This window comes from Durio zibethinus, unplaced genomic scaffold (genome assembly GCF_047325235.1).
Source record: "Durio zibethinus cultivar Kanyao isolate XHJ-2024 unplaced genomic scaffold, ASM4732523v1 HiC_scaffold_30, whole genome shotgun sequence".
In the NCBI taxonomy this organism is placed as follows: domain Eukaryota; kingdom Viridiplantae; phylum Streptophyta; class Magnoliopsida; order Malvales; family Malvaceae; genus Durio; species Durio zibethinus.
Window position 1 is genome coordinate 2,136,700 of NW_028322653.1, and position 11,379 is coordinate 2,148,078.

The window sequence follows — 11,379 nt, forward strand, 5'->3', positions numbered from 1 at the left end:
TTTAGACCATCCTGGTCATCCGGTCCAAACACCTACAAGAACCCGTTAAGGGAAGCGTGTTGACCGTTCCCGTCGTCACAGGCGCTTACACGATTGATGGCGATTTTCCACACTTTGGGAGTCGACGCGACGGCGTCTTTGACGCTCACCAAACCCGAAACTCTCGCTCGGATTGGACGTTCGTTCTTGGTTTGCATCGCAGTATGTATATCCAGGCAGGGAGCTTCCGATTGAATCCATCTTCTACTTAGAAGATCCTAAAATAGCATATATATTGTTGGCTAGTGAGCAGAATGAATCAACACTAGCCCTATGAGTTTAGTTGTCATCATCCCATGACTTCTGTTGGTCTAACCGGACCACCACTCCCGACGCATTTCCGGGAATCACCAGGATGATAAGTGAACGCTTGCTTCCCCACTAGAGGGAAGGGAAGGAAAGCGTTCCAAAGATAAAGTAGCTCTAAACTCATCGATATGAAATCATCGTCTCTATTTTTTTTTACTAACCCAACCTAAACCAATCATTCTCATATCTATTAAGGAAAGGTTTGAACAGGCTCGTGCTCATACGTATGGATACCGACATGGCTACCAAAAAGGAGGAGAATGGATCCTTGATTATGTCACTAAGAAACCCTTGACCGCTAAAGCCATAGTCTTACGAAATGCAATTAAAGGTCATAGGGCAACCCTACTTCGATCTCCAGATCGAGTCATAGGTCTAGGAGATGCCATGAGAAGGGATACTTTTTTTCAGTCTTTTACTTTGGCAGATAGTTTTCTTCAGTCTTATGTTAGAGACCTACGATTCATTTTAGTAGTCTGTCTATTAAAAGGGTTTACGATATGGTGGGCTCAAACACACTCTCTACTTCTGATGAGACCGGACCTGTGTTGTTCGCCTCATCATTTAGAAGTAGTGCGTCAGGCAACCTCATGCCCAATGGTGCAAATAGGATACGATTTCTGTCCGCACTCACTCCATTGTGCACAGGTAATCAAAGATTGCTCTCGCCCTACCGAAACCGCCTTTGACCCCCTAGGGCTCAACGCACTACGACCATATAGTAAAGCCATCTCACTTTCCATCATGCTAGGTGCAGTAGTAGTAGCGCAGGCCTTAGGAGAAAGAGTCTCCACATTATAAGCTAAGCAAAGGCTAAGGTTAGAGTCAAAAAAGACTAGGAAAGCCGATAAACCTTTTTTTTTAGGCCTTTCCACACCTGTGTCGTACAACCACCTAAAGCGCTTCACTCTTAGCTAGACGAATGCCTCTCACCTGAGAATCCCTTCTGCTACTAGCGGAAATCCTTGCTTCGAACTGACTTAATAGGGTGGGGCGGTTAATGAACTAATACGACTTTCTAGATGGATGCAGGAGAACACTTTGCTACCGCTAGCCTTAGCTAGCCAGAAGTGAGCTCCTTTGTCGACTCAAATTCCCTCCTTCCCTGTCGCCTTTAGCTAAATTTCTTGCTTCGCTATACAGCTAAAGAACAACTACGACTGCACAACGACTATAAAGGTGACTAAGGATAACACCCTTGTTTCTAGCCAGCTCCTCTAGTTGAAAGAGAATCCCCCTTTCCTTATCTGTCGTCAACTGACTTATGAGCTAACAAGGTTAGCCTCCTATTCATAGTATCTACTCTAGTGTCTACTTGTGATGCTTACCAACAATTACCTACGGTAATTTACTGAGTTATAACAATTAATTACTTGTAAACCTACGGTAATATAAGGAGTTCTAACATATATACTCTAGTTTTTGTCCCAGCCTCCAAATCCGTAGATTCAGAAGGCCTTTGAAAGATGGGAATCAACCCAGATCCGCCTGGGCTTAGCAAGATATGTCATAACCTCCCGAATCAATCAGAGGTGTAGCGGCCGGCCTCCCCCTTCAATGGTTACGGATCCTCCTTTCCTTTGCCCCTGAACCCCAGCCTGTGGAAGCTGATCTCGGTTCACTTCTCTCTACTCTATTTTGAACCTGATGCTCGGTCGGGGAGCCTCGGATGTTGAAATGAAAGATAAGTTGTTCGGAGGTATAAAAACCTTCTGCCTGGGCCTTTGGGCCCATATCAACACTTCTGGGGGCTTTCAAAAGATGGATCAATTGCAGCAGGGACTGGACTGGCTTCACTCGCACTCGACTAATAAGCAAGGAGGAGACATCTGCGGATGCATGCCCGCCCCGAGCTACTAGGCCAGGGCCATTAGATCCGCTCTTCGCCTTTGCAGCTCTTCCTGAAGGAGGAGCCGTGCCATCTCTATCAGCTAGTGAGCTAGCCGCGAAAGGCAATGAAATTGTAGATGCCCAGAATAGGTTCTTTGACGGATTGCCTTGCTTTATGCCGCTATGCCCCTTTGAAAGACCGCCCAATAGGCTTTATGGGACCCCCAACAACTCTAGAGAGAAGAGTTTTTTTCAATGGATCCCCTTCCTGCCCCAGGGACTTTTGGCGTAGATTGCCTCGAAAGGGAAGAAATCCATGGCCGACTCAACGAATCAACCCCAGAACACCGAACGACACACCCATCGGGAACGAATCGAGTTCCTTGAGACCCAGGTGGGCTTACTCATCGGCATGCCTGAAGCCATTGGGGCCCTAACCGACCGAGTAGAAGCTCTTGATGGCCTAGTGAGCCGAGTGCGGAACCTCGAGCGTAGGGAAAGGGAAGAAGTCAGTGCTTCTTTTCCTGTGACGACTCAGCGCTTTTCAAGCCTGAACGTGGTTAGCATTGGATTAGTGAGCGGTGTGACTTTCTGCCGGATGGAGCTCTTTACTTGAAATTCTTATTCAGTTCAGAATCGCAAAAGGTATGGTATCCCAAGTGGGAGGAATAAGCGCAATAGCCATCGATTTAGCTGTTGGAGTACGGGCACAACGAAAAATCCCGGTAAAATGCAAAAGAAAAATCAATATTGAAGTTCTTTCGAACAAGAGTTTTTGGCAAGACAAGAAATCCACCATAAAGGGACGAAGTGACTCGACCAACGGGAGAGGATTGAAAGCGACTCGACTGAAAAGTAGACTCTTCTGGTCAACAGGAGCGGCTGTAGCTTGGTGGTGCGGGCTTCTTTTATGAGCGCGAGCCCCCACTCCCCCCTCGTTCGGTGTCTTGGCTCTGGAGATGCAGCGCGGGTCAGCCCCTGCTTGGAAGAGATTGAGTTGGTGGTTCGGAAAGGACTGATTCCCTGGAAACGGAGTCTCTATTGGAAGGAATCTGGGATCGAATGCCGGTGGGTCCGGTCAGGGGCCAGCTGGAGGGAGAGGAAAAAATAGCTAGGAGAAAGATCAGAGGATGGCGCTTGGGAGCTATCTCACCCCTCATGGGTCCCGATACGAGCTTCTATGCCCCCCTTTACTGGTGATGGATGGGGAGATGCACATTCTATACTTCATGACGATCGACGGGTGGATGACAGAACTATGGATTGAAGAGGGAGCCCGTTACTTCACCAAGATAGACTTGAAGTCGGGATACCACCAAGTGCAAGTGGTGGAAGGCGTTGTAAGACCGCGTTAAAGACAAGGCAAGGGTTATATGAATGGATCGTCATGCCATTCGGCCCTATTACGGTAAGGCCAACGCACCTGCAACCTTTATGCGGCTGATGAACGATGTTCTTAGGCCTTATAACGATTGGATGAATTCGTCACGGTCTACGACGACGACATCTGGTTTATAGCAAGACCATCTGAAACACGTGGAGACTGTTCTAGAAGCTCTGCGTGAGCACCAGCGGAAAGCCAATACGGAGAAGAGCTTACTTACAACTAAGCAAAAAGGGATGAGAGAGCTGGTATACTTGGGGCACATCATCGGCTCATCCGGAGTCAAGATAGATCCTGAGAAGACGAAGTCTGTCCGGAAATGGCCAACCCCTGACGGAGGTAAGGAGTTTCCTCGGCATGACCAACTACCTCCGCATTAAAGATTCATAAAGAACTACTCCCGGTTGATCTTACTCGGGGCCTAGAAAAGAAAGAGACGTTTCGATGAGGAGAGGATCCAGAGCGTGCATTCCAGGCACTTAAGGAGAAAGTCTGCGAAGCACCGGTTCTGGCCATGCCAGACGTTCAGAAGCCGTTCGAAATCGAGACGGACGCTTCTGCTCGTGCTTTGGGAGCCGTTTTATGGCAAGACGGCTGAGTGGTCGCGTACCACAGTGAGATGTTCAATACAGCCGTCTTAAACTATCCCACGTACGAGAAGGAGATGTACACGATAGTGCTGGCTGTGAAAGACTGGGGGCACTATTTGCTCGGGAAGGAGGCGCTTTACGAATAGGCCACTCTGATCAACAAGCCCCTTCAGTATCTACAAAAGCAGTCCAAGCTTCAGGAGGCGCGTCATATGAAGTGAGTTTCAGTTCCTGGGGTTGGTGAGAAAGTACAAGAAAAGAAGGGCCAACGCCGGTTGCAGATTTTCTGTCCTTTTTATGTTATTAGTAAAGCGCCGCAACTGCTCTTTCTACCACTTTATTGGACTTCGGGGACTTTACGGCGGAGTACTCGGAAGGACGTCGAAAGGCGTCTGGGAGAAGACAGCCCGACTGCAGACAGCAGATGGCTACAGCCGGCTAGACGACTTACTCTACAAAGACGGCAGAGTATGTCGGGCAAAGAAAGGCGTCTCGCGGTCCTTCATGACGCCAGAGTTGGATTACACTTTGGAGTTGATCAAACTCTGGCTCACCTGGAAAGGCATTCTTATTGGCCCAGGATAGAAGCAGATGCCCAACGGTGATGGGTTGTGTGTGCTCTATGCAGCACGTCGAAGCCGTCCAACAGGAAGTTAGGGCTTTATCAGCCCAATACCTTCCTGGCCATGGGAAAAGCATAACCATAGATTTCGTAGGACGATTGCCCTATCTCAACAAGGGGAGAATAACTACGTTTTTGTCGTAGTCGACCTTTCGGATTTAGTAAGATGGCCATTTTGTACCAGGTTGATGCGCTGGCCGAATTCTGCTTCAAAAATGTAGTGGTCTACTGCTGTCTTTATAAAAAATATGCTGCAATCTTCAATCATCGTTCATCGAGCGCTTTCTCTCATCTGCCTTCTATGTATGCCTTTGTGGTCGTTAACGGGAGCAAATGAAGAGGAGCACAGCACCCCCTATTTCTTAAAGGCTAATCAAAGTAAAAGCGGCCAGCTTATTTGGAATGGGTCACCAATAGAACCGTCGGTTTAAATGTTGAGAATCTAACATCGGGACCACCTTGTTGGTTACCCGGTCTGGGTAAACAAACCCGCCGTTCATTCAACACTGCTACAACCGGAGCACGCATTCGTCGACCGGCAGAAGTGCTTTTTCAGTTTGTTATGGGTTCCAACCAAAGGCCCCCATTGACTTGGTAGCAGACGATTCGGACGATGGTTGTGTCCTGAACCCAGTCAGCGGCACATCTCCTAGAGAAGCGGCTGAACAGCTGCGAGCCGTTAGTTTCCTGGAGAGCGGTGGTACCACCGGCAGGTTGCTGATACGAAGGAGAATGCGTTCTTGAGTCAGTAAGCTTTCTCCTCTTTGTGACCTTTAGAAAGTGTTTTTCAGCAACCCGATTCATCATGGAATTCAATGAAACCATTGAAGCCCTTGCTTTGGTGGAACCAAAATGGTCCTTCACGTAGTCTAACAAAAAGTTCGGCCGCTTGCAAGTTAGACAGAATTCTGGTTAACCATGAGATTGTTACTCTCTTCTCCGAAGCTAGAATTCTTACTGGTACTAATGGATTCTCTGACCATGCTCTAGTCATTATTCAGTTGAATCACTCAGTGCAGCACAGCCATAAACCTTAAAGGTTTATTAATGCGCAGTCTAATCATCCCTCCTTTCTCCGAACTGTGGAGCAAGCAGCGATGGATGAAACTCGAAAACTATATGAACAACATGCAATGCTTGACGCGGAGGAGTCTCTTATGAGACAGAAATTTCGGGTCCTGTGGTTGAAAAATGGAGATAGAAAGACAAGAACTATATGAGCTGCCTTATCCGAAAGAAGAGCCCGAAAGACTTTGCGTTCCATTAAAGATGATAACGGCCACATGGTTAATGGGGAGAAAGGCATCAAGGCTGCTGCAGTTTCTCATTTCCAAAACATCTTGAGACAGATCAGATCTTGCAATGTGAACAGCCATTTTCCTTTCCGTTTTTTAGAGTACTTACTGAGGATCAGTAGCTAGGATTAATTCTACAGGTCACGGCGGATGAAATCGAGAAGGTTGTGCTGAGTTTTCACCCGGATAAAGCCCCCGGTCTGGACGGATTCAATGCCCACTTTTTTTAGGTCTGTTGGGGAATCATCAAACATGATGTGTGCAAAGCTGTATCGAACTTCTTTCGAAGTGGAAAGCTGTTAAAACAGGTCAACTTTACTTTCCTTGAGCTGATCCCTAAGGTGGATAACCCGGAGGTCTTTGAGAAGTTCAGACCTATTTCATTGTGCAACGTGCTTGTAAAAAAAGAAATCTCACAAATTTTGGCGAATCGGCTTAGGGAAATGCTTGATGAGTTGGTGGGTCCCTATCAGTCGGCTTTCATTAAAGGCGGGAACATCAGTGAAAACATTCTTCTGGCTCACGAGCTGGTCCGTAACTTTCATAGAGACAAAGGAACTCCTAAGTTTTGTTTTGCGCCAAGTTAGATATTCGCAAGGCGTACGACTCCGTTCCTTGGGATGCTGTCCTCAATACCCTTGAATCCTTGAAGTTTCCTTCAATTTAGGTAAGATAGATTAGATAATGTATCTCCATAGTGTCATTTGCAGTTATGATTAACGGATCTCCATCTAGCTTCTTCAGGGGGGGCTGCGGTTTGATTGAGACAGGTCTCAACGAGCCTATCTTTTCACCCTAGTCATGGAAATATTCAGCCAGCTTTTTAACAGGGAAGTAAACAACAACCGGATCACCCATTCAAGAATCTTTCATAAACTCTATGTTTCGAAATAGAATATATGCTGATGATGTGCTCATTTTCGCAGATAGCTCCGTGCGTAATGCGGTGGCTATCAACCAAGTGCTGAATTAGTTTCACAGCTAGCCAGGTCTTAGGATTAATAAAGCCAAATGTTCCCTATCATTCTCGGCCACCAGTTATAAAGTCAAACGAAAAATCATTCGTACTCTTGGCTTCCGTGAGGTGCAGCTCCCTCTCAAATACTGGGGACTGCCCCTAGTATCTACCAGATTGAGACACTCCGACTGTCTTCCCCTCTTCTCTTGGACAAGAAAAATAGAAAAATTAACAATTGGAAAAGAAGGCTGCTGTCATGAATGGAGCTCATCTCCTCAGTGCTTGCAAGCCTTCACATCTATTGGTCGTCCGCTTTCAGGCTTCCGGAGAAGATCTTGAAATCCATTTCATTGAGCATTCGGGATTTCTTTTGGTCAGGCCCCGAACCCACCTATAAGATCCATACGATCAGCTGGTCCAATGTAGACCGAAGGATGAAGGTGGATTGGGTTTAAGAACTATTGAGGGCTGGAATAGGACTGCCATGTTAAAGCTTTTCTGGAGAGTAGTTAATGATAATGGGTCCATTTGGACTAAATGGGTTAATTTTAGATATCTCAGGAAACATTCTATTTGGGTGGCTAATCTTCCATCCGACTGCTCTTAGTCTTGGAGGGGTATCGGTAAGGGAAGATGTGGCTAATGCTATAAAGTGTCAGATTTGTAATAGCGAAAGCACGAAGCTGTGGCATTGTCCGTGGCAACGAGATGGCCCGATCAGCTACAGGTACGAGGTCACTGTTATAAGGGAAACAGGTCTCCCAGACCATGCTCTAGTAAGCGATTTAATCAAAAATGGGCATTCAGAACCTTTGGGTAGAGTCTGACTCATTATATGCAGTCAAGATGATTAACTCCCAATGCAAGCCCCATAAGCGAGAAATATGCTACTGAGCTTCACTGAAAATGCAAGAGCCTTACAGTCTTTTAGAGTCACCCATTGTTGGAGGGAGAGCAATAGAGCCGCCGACTTTATTACGGGATGTCGAGTTATGTCTTAATGTACCCAAGAGACCTCCCTTAGCCCTTAATGACATTATTAGAGAGGAAATGCAGGGACTGATTTATGTACGTGTATGATATATTATGTACCCTTTTTTTTAATATATTATATATAGTACAATGAAAAATAAGAATTTTTTTTTTTTTTTTAATAATAATTCTAATAGCTGCAAGACGGTGTAAAAAAACGAAAGCCCTTCTTTGTTGTTCCTCCCAGATACATAGCTTACATACCCGGCTCAACATTCTTGGAAAACAATCGAATCGAGGGTCCGGAGGAGAATTGGCCATTCAATCTTGTAAACTAATCGAGACCGAAATTGGAAAAAGAGATACGAACGGAGAGGAATAACCAATCGATAAAAGAACATGAAACCATTCTGTTTCAATAGAGGTACGAGAAAGGGTTAGGGGCAATAAAGTAGGTGAAGTGCTTGGATTTTGCGAGCTGTTCCAACCACTGCTGGATGTGATTCCAAGAGCCGAACGAGAATGAATACCACACAGAAGAGTCAAGACCAGGCTCCCTAGTGGAATGTTTAACCGATCCATTCCGGATCGACCGAATTGGTACGGAAGTTGTAACATGGGAAAACCACAGAAAACACAACTTATTTGAATAACCCGGTGACCTACCAATTGTAGAAGTAGGATCTTTGGCAAGCAATAAGCACTTATATAATACAATTCGAGTGTACCATCTTCTTTCTCATTTCGAGGAAAAGGTGCGGGAGGAAAAGAAAACAACGGAGGGATCCGAATCGGACCTAAATGGAAATGACATGAAAAGTCTTTTTCAAAACCTAGCATTAAGGGCGTTACGACGATATACGAGAGGAATGGAGAAAAACTCGTGATTGGTGTGGAGGGGAAGATCTGTTTATGATATAGTTCAAGAAAAAGTCGTCTCATTTCCTTACTTCTTCGTTCTTTCTAATTTATTCACTTCAAGGCTGGTTCTGAACGCCGCGTAACATCATCTTCAACCAACCTCCGCCGTACGTACCTTTCGGTACGGCCACTAAAGAATTGCTTATACACTAAACAGCTGCTTATATACGCTTACTAAAAGACTGACTTTCATTCATTCATTAGGCCAGCGTGAAACTAAGAAAGAAAGATGTGCCTAAGGCGGCATGCAAGCAAACTGTGCACGCTAAGAGAAAAGGAGAGATGTTCGCAATTACTACCACAAGAGAGCCGCCCCCCTACCCTATCTCTAAAGGGGCCCGTCACTTCGTTCGTACCTTCTTGGCTTAGACTTCCAACTGAACTTACTTTATGGCCTTACCGCCCGCCGCTAGCAGAAGCTAAGCGCTTGAAAAGCGCGCTAAGAAACGTTCTTTCTGTCGGCCTTTCTGTGCAACAGTCCACCAATAGCGGAAGAGAGGGTTACCGTACATACAAGACTCTTCCAGTTCTTACGTAAGCTTTTTCTTACCAGTCAAGTAGTACAACAGCTGTATCTTATCTTATAGCCCGGCGCGGCGGGTCGCCTTTTGAATTCAGTAGATAGAAGAAATTATTAGATAGATAGGGAGTAGGTGAGTGAGTGAGTCCTCACTGACCTGAGCGATTTCGATCACCTAGCAGGCCTTTTATTTGGTAGGTAACATCGCCGAAGCGTATCATCAGAATTGACTACGAAGGAAGAAACTCGAAGTGAGACGGCACCATCTTGTGCAACGCAACGATAGTTGGCCCTCTATCATCTTCTATCCGGTAAACTTGGTAAAAGGGCCCCGACTTATTTCCAGAATTAGAGTTCGACCGCAGCTGCCCCTTTTTTTGGGGGGATCAAGTTCCTTGCCAACTATCGACCCCGATCTCTTTTCATTTGTTTTGGGTATTACCAAACCTAGCCTAGCCTTCGTCAATCACACTAAAGCAGAGCACCCAACTATGGCAAGGCCCCCTTAAGGGTTAGGTTAGTCAATCCAGCCCGAGACGCGTTCGTTGACAAAACCGCCGTAGGAATGGAGACCTTTCAATAGAGCGGAGGCGAACTGATCAACGAGAAAGAGGCCCTACTCACTACAAACGAATACACCAAAAGATCGAACTGCACTCATGCCTCTCCCGCATCAAGTTGACCGCCCCCCCTACGTAGTGATTCTATTAATCATGTACGTAGGTAGGGCCCTCCATTCTGATTGGTATATCATGAAAAAAGAAAGCCATTTGCACCAGGCGCACTGCGTTTTCCCTTGCCCAGATGTTCGCCTTTCTAAGTCAAGTAATGGTGACCCGCCGAAGACTGGAGCCTCGTAACATGTTGACGAAGACCTTCGAACTGAGGGTTCGATCAGTAGAGGGGACGACTTTGCCTCCCCGGAAGAAGAATAGCCCCGCTCTCTAGCCGACTGATCCCGTTGATCATATAACTGGGAGGGAACGTGTCACATTAGAGGTGAACGATCAGAGATGTCCTCTAATCACCACGATGAGGCTGGTCTCTCTTTTAGTAGACTCAGCTATGAATATGAATGAAGAAATGAATGCCGGGCTCTTTCTTTCACTGCTAACCCCAAGAAGTTTCTGAATGCTGATACTTTCTGTTTCGTCGAGCCCCGAGCTTGTGGTCCTCCTTTGAGTGTGAGTTCAATTGGATGAATCCGTCAAGTCAAGGTCAACGTACGTAGCAGCAAGGATGGCGCATCGCCTATTTATTTATCGTTCTCGTTCGGGAGCCAAAACGAACACACCTGCTACCTACTGTACTGGACCTTCGACCAGGCATTCTACCCTTGTCGAATCGGAACCAACCACCACTGCATTGCGCTCGAACAGTTGAGCGGCCGCCGGCCAGCAACTTCCGTACACAGATATAGATTCATTCTTCGTACCTGGTCCAACCTCACAACCCTTCGCGGGTTGGTCAGAAGTCAGTCTTGTTTGGTAAGACGGAATTGGACAAAGAAAAGAGAGTGCTTGACCGGAACAACGGTCAACAAAGACCGTAATTACATAGATAACTGCTCCTCCCTTTCTCCGTCTTTAAGGCTTTAAGGCGAACCGTATGATGGCTGGAAAGAAAGACGACCTCACCTTCTCGTAGATGGTGTCAGTGAGAGCAACTTTAGTATCCCCCGTTGACCTTCTTTTTTAGATAGAATCTTCAATGAGTGGAAACAAGCAACCTTACTAATGAAGGTGCTTGTTGAGTAAGGCCGCTTTAGAGCCCAAGCCCCTTTAATATGATGAGAAGAAGAGGGGCCGCCCTCTTTTCTTTTCCGCACCAATCCTTATTTACTACTCAATCTTTTTTTGGGTGTATAGCTCAGTTGGTAGAGCATTGGGCTTTTAACCTAATGGTCGCAGGTTCAAGTCCTGCTATACCAAACCTACCT

The 11,379-nt window shown here is 46.3% G+C and overlaps 1 protein-coding gene and 1 non-coding gene across 2 annotated transcripts in view; both read left to right on the forward strand.

Moving 5' to 3' along the window:
- LOC149510567 (NADH-ubiquinone oxidoreductase chain 5-like) overlaps nt 1-8,758 on the forward strand; it is a 14,236-nt gene extending 5,478 nt beyond the window's left edge. Inside the window, exon 2 of the mRNA XM_089757546.1 lies at nt 1-8,758. This exon is cut by the window's left edge and continues 3,413 nt beyond it. The gene's annotated coding sequence lies outside the window, so the exon portion shown is untranslated.
- A 2,540-nt stretch (nt 8,759-11,298) lies between these two features.
- On the forward strand, nt 11,299-11,371 carry TRNAK-UUU (transfer RNA lysine (anticodon UUU)). The gene has a single exon. It is a non-coding gene; the product is annotated as a tRNA-Lys (tRNA).
- The last annotated feature ends 8 nt before the right edge of the window (nt 11,372-11,379 follow it).